The 12,382-nt window shown below is 35.7% G+C and overlaps 1 pseudogene; it reads right to left on the reverse strand.

Annotated features, from left to right (window-relative positions):
- Window positions 1–8,228: 8,228 nt before the first annotated feature.
- On the reverse strand, window positions 8,229–10,263 carry LOC140522602 (uncharacterized; annotated as a pseudogene).
- Between the last annotated feature and the right edge of the window lie 2,119 nt (window positions 10,264–12,382).

The raw sequence follows: 12,382 nt of genomic DNA on the forward strand, positions 1-12,382 counted from the left end.
AATTTAAAGATTTGTTGTGTCAGAGGTGATACTTGAACGTAGGTCCTCCTGGCTCTCAGCCCAGTTCTCTATTTACCATTCCATGTTTTTCTTCACTATATGTAACATTTTGAAAAGAAATAAATCTGTAGGTGTCATTTCAATAAAAATTTCCTTAAGACAATATGTCAAATATATATTTGATCAAAAATAGGTATGCTCCTGCATTGGTATTTATATCAACTTCTGACATTTTCATTTACCATTTTCAGTCCCTTATTTTTAAATGCACATTTTTATAATATGTATTTCATGATTTATCTGTAAGGTCTTCAACATTGTCTAATTGGTGGAAACAACCACTAACATTAATCCTAAGGATTGAAAGATATGTTTGATTTACCATGGAAGTGTGTGAAATCTCCTTACCTGAGGATTATAAAACAACATGAAATATAAGGGATCTATTTGAGCCCTATCAAAAAGAAGAATGTGGCTTAGATCATTTCTGGCATCTATTCAATGATAACTTAAAGTAGGATAAATTCTAAAATAGGAATTGACTGTTTCCTGAATTCCTGTGAAAATGCTGCAGGTTTTCAACCTCTTTGTTTTGTGGACAGTGGAAAAATCAGGAAAAATGGGAATCAGGAGATGTAGATTCCAAAACCAGCTATGCTAGTTGCCTCGTTAGGTGACATTAGCTAAGTCATTAGCCAGTTTTAAGTACAAATTCAATGGCCTTTTGATTTCCTTCTGTCTTCAAAAAATCTGATCCTACACTTACACTCTAAGCTTTATTAACGGGGAAAGGTCATCTAGCCTACTGTCTAGCACATTGATGAGACTGAAGCTGAGTATAATTTCACAGTTATGTAGGCGAACCACACATATGGAGCACCCACAATCTGGCAGCTGCCAAACTTTCCTGATTCTCTTCAGGGTGATGAAAGGATGAAAAATCTTACATGCTTTGAATTTTCTTAAATAGAATTCTACTTTTAATCTTTTAGCCAGAGGTGGAAATTGATCTTGAGCTTTAGTTATAACCATTTTATAACTGCTCTTATGACCAGTGCATCAGTGTTACTCAGTCTTTTTTGTGGGAAGTTCTAGCATCACAGGAAGCCCCTACCCCTATCACCACTATCATTGGAAATTCTTCCAAGTTGCCTGGCATGAGAGGAATCTGCTAGGCTACATAGGTGAGAGTAGGAAAGCCTTACATATTCACTCGATTAATCTCAGTTGCCAGTAGTAGTATGGAATTATATGAAATAAATCAATCAAGAAACATCTTAAAGTACATACAATGTGCCAGACACTGTGCTAGGCAGCTCATTTTCTCATTCATCTTCCATATCACACTACCTAAATGTGTATATTTCCCACGGTTCTGTCCTGAGCACTATTCAATTTCATTCTACTCTACCTAGCTGCTGAGGACATATTAGGAATGGTCATTCCTAATTGGTCTCATGAGCTCTAGTTATGTGTCATTAATTGTATATTAGCTATTATAAGTGGATGTTTTATAGCCACCTGAAAATCAAAATATCTAACATTGAACCTATTCTCCTTCCCGTACAACCCAATACTTTTCTAAAAGTTTAGATTTCTGATTTCTGTTGAAGTTGAAACTTCTTTTAATCTTTCCATTCACCCAAATTCACACCCTTACAGCTAGATGGCACAATGTATAACTCACTTGGAGTCCAGAACACCTGAATTCAAATCTGCTTCAGAACACTAGTTGTCTGATCCTGGACAAATCACTTAACTTCTCTCAGCCTCTGTTTCTTTATCTGTGAAATGTGGGTAATAATAGCACCTACCTCCCAAGGTTATTATAAGGATAAAAGTAAGGTGTTATATACTATCTATTATTGCTGTTTTATGCAATATGCATATATATATATATATATATATATATATATGCATGAATGCATATATGTAGAATCAGAGCGCATTTAGGGTTGGAATCGCCCTAATGCTAGAAGTCACTGAGTGGAAAAGCAGAAAGGATGCTTTGCAAACTTTAAGCATTGTATAAATGCTAGCCACCGCCATCATCATCACCATCTTTAACTCCTCAAACTTCTTCATTCTACTTGTCCAATAATTACCCAATCCTGTTACAGTCTTGTAACAGCTCTCTTGCTAGCTGACTTTCTTACTGACTTATTACCTTCTCTCTACTCACAGGGCTATCACTATCATCCAGGCCCTCATCACTTCTTACTTGGATTTTTACAAGTGTCCCAATATGTATCTCTAGCTCAAATCTCTTCCACTTCTAATCTATCCTACACAGAGATGTGAAAATTACTTTCCTAAAAAGCATAATTCTGACCATGTCACTCTCCTACTAGATAAACTCCACTGGCTCTCTATCACCTCTACAATTAAATATGAATTCTTTTAAGAGACTTTTACAGCACTTTACAGTCTGGCTCCTACCAATCCTTCTAATATAATGTACATCTTAATATACATTTTCCCTTTTCTTTCCTCTATAGTCTAGCCAGATTGATCTACTTGCTGTTCTCACACAAAATTCCCCATCTCCTATCTCCCTATTTTAATATTGGCTATCCCCCCACGCTTGGTATGTACTCCCTCCTTATCTCCACTTTTAGAGTTCTTTGTTTCTTTCCAAATTTTGCTCAGGTTCCATCTTCTACCTTTCTTGATCCCCTCAGTTGTTAATGCTCTCATAAAACAGCTTACCTGGTGCTTATTTTCTATGCATGCATTTATGTACCTGTTGTCTCTTAGTGCCTAGCATGGTGCCAGGCACATAACAGGTGCTTAATAAATGCTTATTGATTGATTGAACAACAAAAATGAAGCACCTCTTCCCCTTGAGGAGCTCACATTCTATCAGGATCAAAGTGAGAGGAATTTTGAGTTTGAGGTCCCAGCTATTTGAGGTCCCACCTTTTTTGGAACAATTGATTTCATCTTGTTAAATGTAACACAAGCCCTTTCCTCAAAAACTATGGCTGGTGTTCCCATATCTTTCAGAGAAGATGGAATCTTGGGCAGAATGGGATGTTCATCTGGAGATTGCTAACCATCATGGCTGGAGACAGACTATGTGAAACATAGAAATAAATGACTAAGAAACTTTCATCAGAGATTGAATTAACTGTTTTCTTTGAGATTGAAAAATGGTTCCCTGAAATAACTGAGTTAAGTATTTATGCTATAGATTAGCTGTTGCAAAGAGAATTCTTCAGAAACTTTGACTACTATCCTGAGAGATGAATGGTAGGACTATATTTCCAGAGTTGAGGAGAGGTCATCAATTACAGTGAGTGTTTAAATATAACTCTAAACATGCTTTCCCTCCCCAATATACTTAAATATGGCATTATCTTATTTATTGCATCAATAATAAGTTGTGTAGCCAGTAACACTAATATTAATTTAAGCCTTTGAGACTATGGAATTTGAGAGAGAGGAGAGGAAGATTAAAGACAATAGGTTTATTTTCTAAACTGGTTTGGGGAGTCAGAGCTAATTGATTAACCAGTGAAAGAGATTATGTATTTCTATAAAGTTATGAGAAAATGTAGCAATATGATGTTTAATTACCTCAGAATCAAGGATAAAGATTAATAAAGTGATGAATCAAATAGTTGGCTGGGTGTGATTATCAAGTAGTATAGAGCATAACACAGCCTGCTCCATCCTATTCAGGATACATGTGGGGACACTGTTCCCTAAAACCTATTGCATTCTAAGGTTAATACTTCTGAGAATACTTACGAAGAATTACTAATTAAAATGATAATGAAATAAAAATAAAGTGAAAAAGAAAGTATGCTGAAATCAGTTTGATTTTGTACATGTAGGTGAGGACAAAAGATATGATTTTGTGTTTAGAAGACCCATGTTCTTTGTAGCCTTAATGTTATTTTGATATATGTTCCCATTTCCTGTGGATAAGACTAGTCTCAAAAAAAAGGTTTGCTTTTTTTAATATCTCTCAATCAAAATGTGAGAATTACATCAATGCTTCAAAAGGTCTGTGAGTCTATCAGTTTTGATTAACTCTTTACACTGAGTCATATTGCCACCCATCCAACCATCAGGAGATAATTTCAATCACATTCAAGTGATAATTCCCTCCAGAAGTTAACTTAGGTGAGCACTGCGTAGTCCCTTTCAGGGCTCACACTCAAAGTCCTTCTAGCCAGAACTTATGTTCTATTAGCAGAGGCTTTGAGACTCCAGGGCCATCTCCATTATACAAGAAAATACTGGAACTGATCATAAATATTCAAGCTATATATAGGCTTAAGTGAATCTATGATCTTATCAATGGGGCTATTCCTTCCATTAGTTTGGATCACATATCTTCCATGCCTACCCATCCTATATGACTCTTGTCCATGTCTCCTATATGTATACGATAAGGATGTGTACCAACTTGCTTTAGCCTTTCTTCTCATTCTCTTGACATGACTAAGATGGCAGCGGAGTAAGTGCTTGAAGCATTATTCATCACTCTCACTACATGGCCAGCCTATCTCCTTTCCATAAACATATTTCTTTGATGAGATTCTTTATCTACTTCTCCATAATTCCCAATACATTAGTATTGTAGTCTACTCACACCCACCATGTAACCTTCTGTTGCACTCTGGATGATACACACCTTTATGTCTTCAGAGAGTACAGGGTTCTATGTCTCACAGTCACGTAACAACACTAGATGAGTACTGGCATCAAAGAAATTGGCCTCTCTAACACATCTAGTATTTAAATGCAAAATGTTGATATTTGTGTTTATGATCACATGAGACATGTGGTAGAAATAGCTGAATTAATGATTTATATAGCAGTTATTTGTTAATCCCTTTTCTTTTTTGGATCATTCCATCACAGCATTTTCTCATTTAGCAGATTATTATTGTTGGTGATGTATCTGGAAGATTATAATTCAATCAAGCTGTTATGATATTGGGTGTATTTCTAAAATATCCTTACAAAAGCATAACCAAACTTTATGAACCACTTGTTCTTTACCTAGCCTTGGTCAAGGGGAGTGGGGGTGGAAAGAGGGGAAGGTGTGTCCATCTAAAAGAAAACATAGTACAGCATCAACCTTTGTTTCAAATGTTATTTGAAAATACATTTGAAATTGTTACAAAGAGGTCCCAAATGACTGCTGACATGGAAATGGATTATACTGTGCAATACATATTACCATCTGCCCTGGCAAAGTCACCTTTTTTTTGCTGAGTTGAGTGGAAAGGTTCGTTTCAACTTAGCTCTGTGGTTGGGCAGTTCACCAAACTGAGCTCAGTACCAAAAGAACACAGGGGAATGGTTTGAGAATAAGTACTTTCAAAATTAATTTGTGAAATCTCATGTTCTGGGTTAATTTCCTGTGTACTATTCTGAGGTAGACCTGGCTCCTAGAGGAAAGTTTACAGTAATTGGTGAGATCTTTTGCACACTATATATAGGTGGCCTGGGGGCAAGGTGAAAGTTCATCCTGGCCTTCAAAGTGGCCTACACAAGGAACTGATTTATGTTCTCCACCCTGGAGAGAGGTTGAAGAAGAAACTGAGCAAAGCTTTATATAACAATGCTAAAAAAGTTTCACCTGCCATGGGAATTGTAATGAAGTTGAAATGTGTCGAAAGTAACCAAATAAAGAGAGTCTATTTATCTTGAAGACTTAGTCTAAAATAAGCTATTACACTTAGATTCTTAATGAGATTTCTAGTGGCACATTCTTGAATGTTCTGCTTTGGATAAAGAAGTGTAATTTGCAATCTGACAATGTAAGGGAGCCATTACTCTCCTTAAGTTCAATCCCAACCATGGGCCCTGAAGACATGCTTCACATGCGAATGTAAAATGCATATGATATGTACAATTCCAATTCAAAAAAATCATTTTATATCCAAAACTCAAATTCCAACTGTATCTCTCCCCTTCCTTTCTTCCCCCTTTCTACTTTCTATCCTCTTCTCTCAAATCTCAGAATATGTTGTGGATTTCATACTTCAAAGTATCTACTCCCTTAGCACATCAGAAGTCATCTTTATTTGTGCATCCTTTAATTAAAGAAAAGACAGCCTATGGAGGCATCTCTGAACTCATTCACAACAAATAACGTTTAATACAAATTAAGGTAAGCCAGCTGAGATCTAGATGAACCCATGCAAACAGCCTGATTAAAAGAAAATGGACCTTGTCTCCCACACTGAATAGTAGACCATTGTCAAACTGTAAATAGAACTCTGTCTCACAGAACACTATACACACCTAGGCTCTCCAAATTACAAAACTGCCAAATGGTACAATTATAAGTTTTATGTATACTGTCTTTGGAGCCCAGAGATAATCACCAAGGTATTAATTTTAAAATGTTATTTGAATGAAAAACTGGATAAAGATGTTTTAAATCCCAGGATTTAAATAAAATATGACCAACTGAGATTTACATATTCTAGAATTCATGAATGTATATCTTTAGAGTTATGTTTCCCTTGACTCATTCATTCTAAATGCAAAGTGATTATAGGATTGGCAAATACATTGCTACCACAAAATACAATTATTTTAATTCCATATAACCCAAGAAAGCTTAAAGATAGTTTCTGAAGGAAGATAGTTATTAGAAGAAGAGACTTCTCAGATACTCAGTTATGGGAAAAATCTCCTAGCCTAGTCTTCTCAAAGTTGTGGCCTGGCAAAGATTTCTGAAGGTCTCACAGTGTGAGAGATCAAGTGGTTGTTTAAAGGAAATAGGGACAGAGAAATTTTTAAAATTACAACAATCAAGGGAGAAATAACAATATTTTCACTTGAAAATTATCAAAGGATAGACATCTCAGTTTTACTTAGTGTTTTTAAGTGGTCAATTACCCAAGTGGATCTCTGATGTCATCAATCTGGGCATTCCCTCCAATGATGGACATTCAAACTTATTCATGCCTGTCTACCCCATTCAACTCAATATCACTAGGATATTGGGGAGCACAAGGGCTGTCTATTAGTTAGTTTTCAGTTCTACCAAGGCACCAAGTCAAATGGCTGAGAATAGAACAGAAAGAGAGCAGACTGAAACACCTTTGGGAAACTGCAAATTTCTTTTTAATGAACCCATACTTTACCCTGAAACAAAGGCCTATCTTTTTAACATCAGTGTGTATCATACACACATTATGCATGTATGTAGGTGTGTATGTATATGTGTATGTGTGTGCATGGATGTACATGTATATGCACATATGTATGTGTATATGAATGTATGTGTATATGTATATATATATATATACACAATATAATATGTGGGTCTATACATTATGCTTACTTACCTATATGTATATATAGGTATGTATATAGATGGTGTAAATGTGTGAATACACATGAGCACATTTTATAGCCCTTACCCTTATAATGAAGAGAAGAGAAGAGAAGTGGCCCTCCTAGAAATTCTGGAGTCTGTCTAGAATTTTCTTGTCTCCTGTGTTTTGAATCTCATTGGTTTGCTCCTAATATTTCTGAAATTTGTTGCCGTTCATTCATGTTGTTGTTCAGTCATGTCCAACTCTTTATGACCACACGGACTACAGCATACCAGGTCCTTCTTTCCTCCACTATCTCCCAAAATATTTGTTACTTCTACTAAAAATCTTTTCCAGCATGATAATTCTAAATTGTCAGTTCTGTGGTGCTCAGCATTCCTCATAGTTCAATTCTCACAGACATACATTACTACTGGAAAAACCACAGTTTTCACTACACAGATCTTTGTCAGCAGGTGATGTCTTTGCTTTTTAGAATGTTTTCCAGTTTTGCCGTATCTTTCCTTCCAAGGAAGAAGCATATTTTAATTTTATTACTGTAGTCACCATCTGCAGTTATCTTTGAACCCAAGAAAATAAAATCTGACTTTGCTTCCATTTCCTCTCCCACTATTTGCCAGGAAGTGATGGTGTTAGTTGCCAAGATCTTAGCTTTGTTTGATGTTAAGCTTCAAGCTAGTTTTTATATTCTCTTTTCATCGTCATTATGAGAGTTCTTAATTCTTCTGCACTTTCTGCTGCCAGAGAGGTATCTTCCACATATGTGAAACTGTTATTTCTCCCAGCAGCTCCAATTCTAGCTTTTGATTTTTCCAGCCTGGCATTTTACATGATGTACTCTGCATACAAGTTAAATTAATAAAGTGTCATACTCTTTTCCCAATCTTAAACCAATCAATTGTTCTATGTTTGATTCTAATTGATCTTTTTGACCACATATAGCTTCTTCAGGGAACACATAAGATGATCTAGTACTCTCATCTCTTTGAGGACTTGCCACATTTTGCTGTGATCCACACAATCAAAGGCTTTAGTGTAGTCAATAAAGTAGAAATAGATTTTCTTTTCCTGCACCTCCCTTGCTTTCTCTGTAATCCAATGGATGTTGACAATTTGTTCTCTAGTCCTTCTGACTTCTCAAAAACCAACCTAAACATCTGGCAATTTTCAGTTCACATACTACTCAACCGTAGGTTCAAGAAACCTTGATGGTGTGCACAGTCATGCTGTAATTTGAGCATTCTTTGGCATTGATCTTCTTCAGCACTGGAATGTAAACTGATCTTTTCTAATCCAGGAGCCACTGCTGAGTTTTCCAAATTTGCTAGCATACCAAGTAAAGACCTTTAGCAGCAGCATCTTTCAGAATTTTAAATAGATCAGCTATAATTCTATAACCTCCTATTGCCTTAGTAATAGCAATGCTTCCTAAGGCCCATTTGAATTTATTTTCCAGGATGTCCAGCTGTAGATCAGTAAACACATCATCGTGGTTAGCAGTGATGTTAAGAGCTTTCTTGTATAATTCCTCTGTATTTTCTTGCAACCTCTTCTTAATCTCTTCTGCTCCTGTAACATCCCTACCATTTTTGTCTTTTGTCACGCCCATTTTTACATGAAACATTCTCTTGATATTTCTAATCTTCTTGAAGAAATCGTTTCTTTGCCTTGCTCACTTAAGAAAATCTTCTCTCTCCCTGCTATTCTCTGAAATTCTGTATTCATTTGTGTATCTTTCCCTTCCTCCTTTGTCCTTCTTTTCTCAGCCATTTTCAAAACCTCATCAGACAACCATTTTACTTTCTTGATCTTCTTTTTTCTTTGGGATATTTTTTGATGGTGCTTCCTGTATTATATTGCAACTTTCTGTCCACAGCTCTTCAGGCACTCTCTCTACGAGATCTAATCCCTTAAATCTATCCATCACTTCCAATTCATTATTCGTAAAGGATGTTATTTATGTCATTCCAGTAGAGTCCAGTGGTTTTCCCTGCTTTCTTCAATTTAAGTTTGAATTTTGCAATAAGAAGCACATGATCTAAGCCTCAGTCACTCCCAAGTCTTGTTTTAAGTGACTATATGAAGCTTTTCTACCTTTGACTATAAAGCATATAATTAATCTGATTTTGATATTGATTGCCTGATTTTCTATAGACTTAGTCATGCTTTCACTACTTGTGTTAGGGGCTTCTACTGCTCCCTCTCTGCAGAAGAATCAAGGCATTTGAGGGGAACAAAGAATAACTGGTGATAGGATATAGGAAAGCTGGTACCACTGATTATAATTGTTTGCTTATATACTTGATAAGAGTTTTTATCATTTTCCCTTTTAAAGGGTACAAAATAATTTTCAAGTAAAAAAAAATGCCACACATTAAAATGTCACCAATTCCTAAAACAAGCCTGTGAAATTGTGCCATACACCCTGAAGATATTAATGAACAATGGAGTATATAAGTTTAACTTATTTCTGCCTTAAGTTCAAAACTGTGCTGGCACCTAGGGAGCATTTTGTCAAGATTAAGAGAATGAGTCAACTCAGGAACTTGGTGACTAGAAGGCAGAGTAGGGCAGTAGAAGACCATTAAACTAGTCAAAAGACTTGGTTTAGAGTCCTAGCTCTTATTGGTCACAGAATTTAGGATAAATCATTATATCTATCTGAGCCTCCATGGAAATATAAGGTATTATTGCTATGAATGGGCTCTTACAAAGGAAGAATTAGGGTATTTCTACCTTCAGACCACAGGTAAGGTAGTAGAAATGAGTCTCTTGACTAGCTTTTCTCTTCAGCAATATTTTCTTGGGGCTTTATTCAAGTGACTTTAGTTATAGAAATATAACCATTATATTATAAAGGAGCTTCATTTAGAAAACAGCCCTAAAGAATATAGAATATTCAGAACAGAGAGGCTTCACACAAATTTCCATTTGAGACCTATACCTTCATGTTCTCTAGCCAGGTTGACTAGAACATTGACAGAAGGACAGAAGTAGTTGGCATTTGTCATCTGCTGCACTAGGGTCAGGCTTTTAGAATTCTGAGATTCAAAGAAATAAATAGCTTGGAGTCAAGGCCAGGATTTGGGGAGATAAAGGTAACAATATTGCTAGGAGAGAAACAAGGTCATTACACAAAGATATGGACTCTAAGAAAGGTAGTAAAGGATAGCAGGCCCATAGACAATAGACATTAGAATTAGGAAGACCTAGGCTTTAGTCCTGTCTCTGATATATATTGGCTATGTGGCCCTGGCTGAATAACTTACCCTAACAAAACTCTTGAACTCTTCTCTGTTCTTTTTTGCTGAAGGAAATTTCTTTTTTGGGAGTAATGTATACCAGAGTAATATGTACAAATACACAACTCTCTAGTGTGTCAGGCACCAGATTAAAATGTAATAGAAAAATGTTTAACAAAACAAATGAAAATACAATATAGATAATGTTCGTTCTTAGTCAAAATGTGGCCTGAAGGGATTCACTTCTAAATGACACTACTGCCCTATACTGATGAAATCACAGATCTAGTTCCATCCCACCCAATACGCACTAAATTGATAGCAAGAAAAAGTCTTTCTGGGGATCCACTTCTGACCTATCTAAGCACTGAAATATACAGTGTTTAGAGTGAATTCAGAGTTTCCTTAGAAATACCCTTTAATTCTATTACTATTAGATCTTTGTTACAAACCTAAATCAATACTACACTTTGAATTAATTTATATATGTATATGTATATGTATATGTATATGTATGTATATGTATATGTATATGTCTATGTATATGTCTATGTATATGTATATGTATATGTATATGTATATGTATGTTGTCCAGCTGGAAATTCCTACATGACACAGATCCTCTATATCTAGCTATCTCTACTCATATCAATTAGATCTATCGTATCCTTGTAAATTCCAAAGGAAGAAGGATGGTGTCTGACAATTTATTCCACACAGTATCTATCTCTAAGGACATTAATCAGTCAACCAGCATTTATGAGCTGTTTACAATGTGCTAACATTATGCTAACCTGAGGACACAAAGAAATATTTGAGGAAACAAAAGAAAAAGTTTCTAATGAGTGATATGTAAATAAATGATTAAACAAATACCTCAAAGCATTAATGAACAGATAAATGAATGGGTGAATAAATAAATGGATAGATAGGTAAATGAATTATTAAATGATAAAGAAAGAAAAGAAGAGAGAAGAGAGGAAAGTAAGAAAGAAGAGAAAAGAGGAGACAAGAGGTAAGGAGAGAAGAGACACATACAGAATAGATGGAAGATAACTTTAGAAGAAAAGACTAGCATCTTGAGGGGACCAGGAAAGACTTCCTACAGAAGATGATGTTTGAGTTGAATTTTAAGGAAACCAGGAATTCTAAAGTAGAGGTGAGTAAGGAGAGCATTTCAGGTATGGGAATGAAAGATAGATTAAAGTGAGGAAGCAATAACAAGTGAACTGCTATGGTTGGATTACAGAGTGTATGCTAGGGAATAGGTAAGAAGGGTTCAATTTATAAAGAACTTCAATTGTCAAAGGATTTTATATTTTAACTTGAAGGTATAAGGCAACCTCTGGCGTGGATCTAGTTAAGAACTTGTGCTATCCTGTGTTCCAGCCACCCAAATTCCCCTTGTCTTGATAGAGGACGTATGCCATATGACCTATCAGGTCCAATTAGAGGCTGAATGGGGCTATAAGGCAAGCAGGATGACTCTGAGTGGCTTGTGAACATTAAGACTGAGTCAGTTTTGTTCTTGGTAGTAAAGTTAGGGAGTAAAGACCTTTGTCAGTGTAATAATATTGGATAAGCAAGGGATCATCACCTTTGAAAGCACCAATGAAAAGTAAACTAGACAAAGATGCCAACATGAGTTTGAACAATTGTTTAGGTGCTTTTTTTGACAGTGCTATAGATGGATTAGTCAATCACTTTGGCTGTCTTGTATGTTCTTCTTCCTCCTCTGTTTCAGGAAGTATCTTTTGGACAAGACCTTTCCTAATGCTCTAAACTGCTGTCTCTTAAATTACCTTGCATTTAACTGCATTTTATATT

This window comes from Notamacropus eugenii, chromosome 2 (genome assembly GCF_028372415.1).
Source record: "Notamacropus eugenii isolate mMacEug1 chromosome 2, mMacEug1.pri_v2, whole genome shotgun sequence".
Taxonomy (NCBI): Eukaryota; Metazoa; Chordata; class Mammalia; order Diprotodontia; family Macropodidae; genus Notamacropus; species Notamacropus eugenii.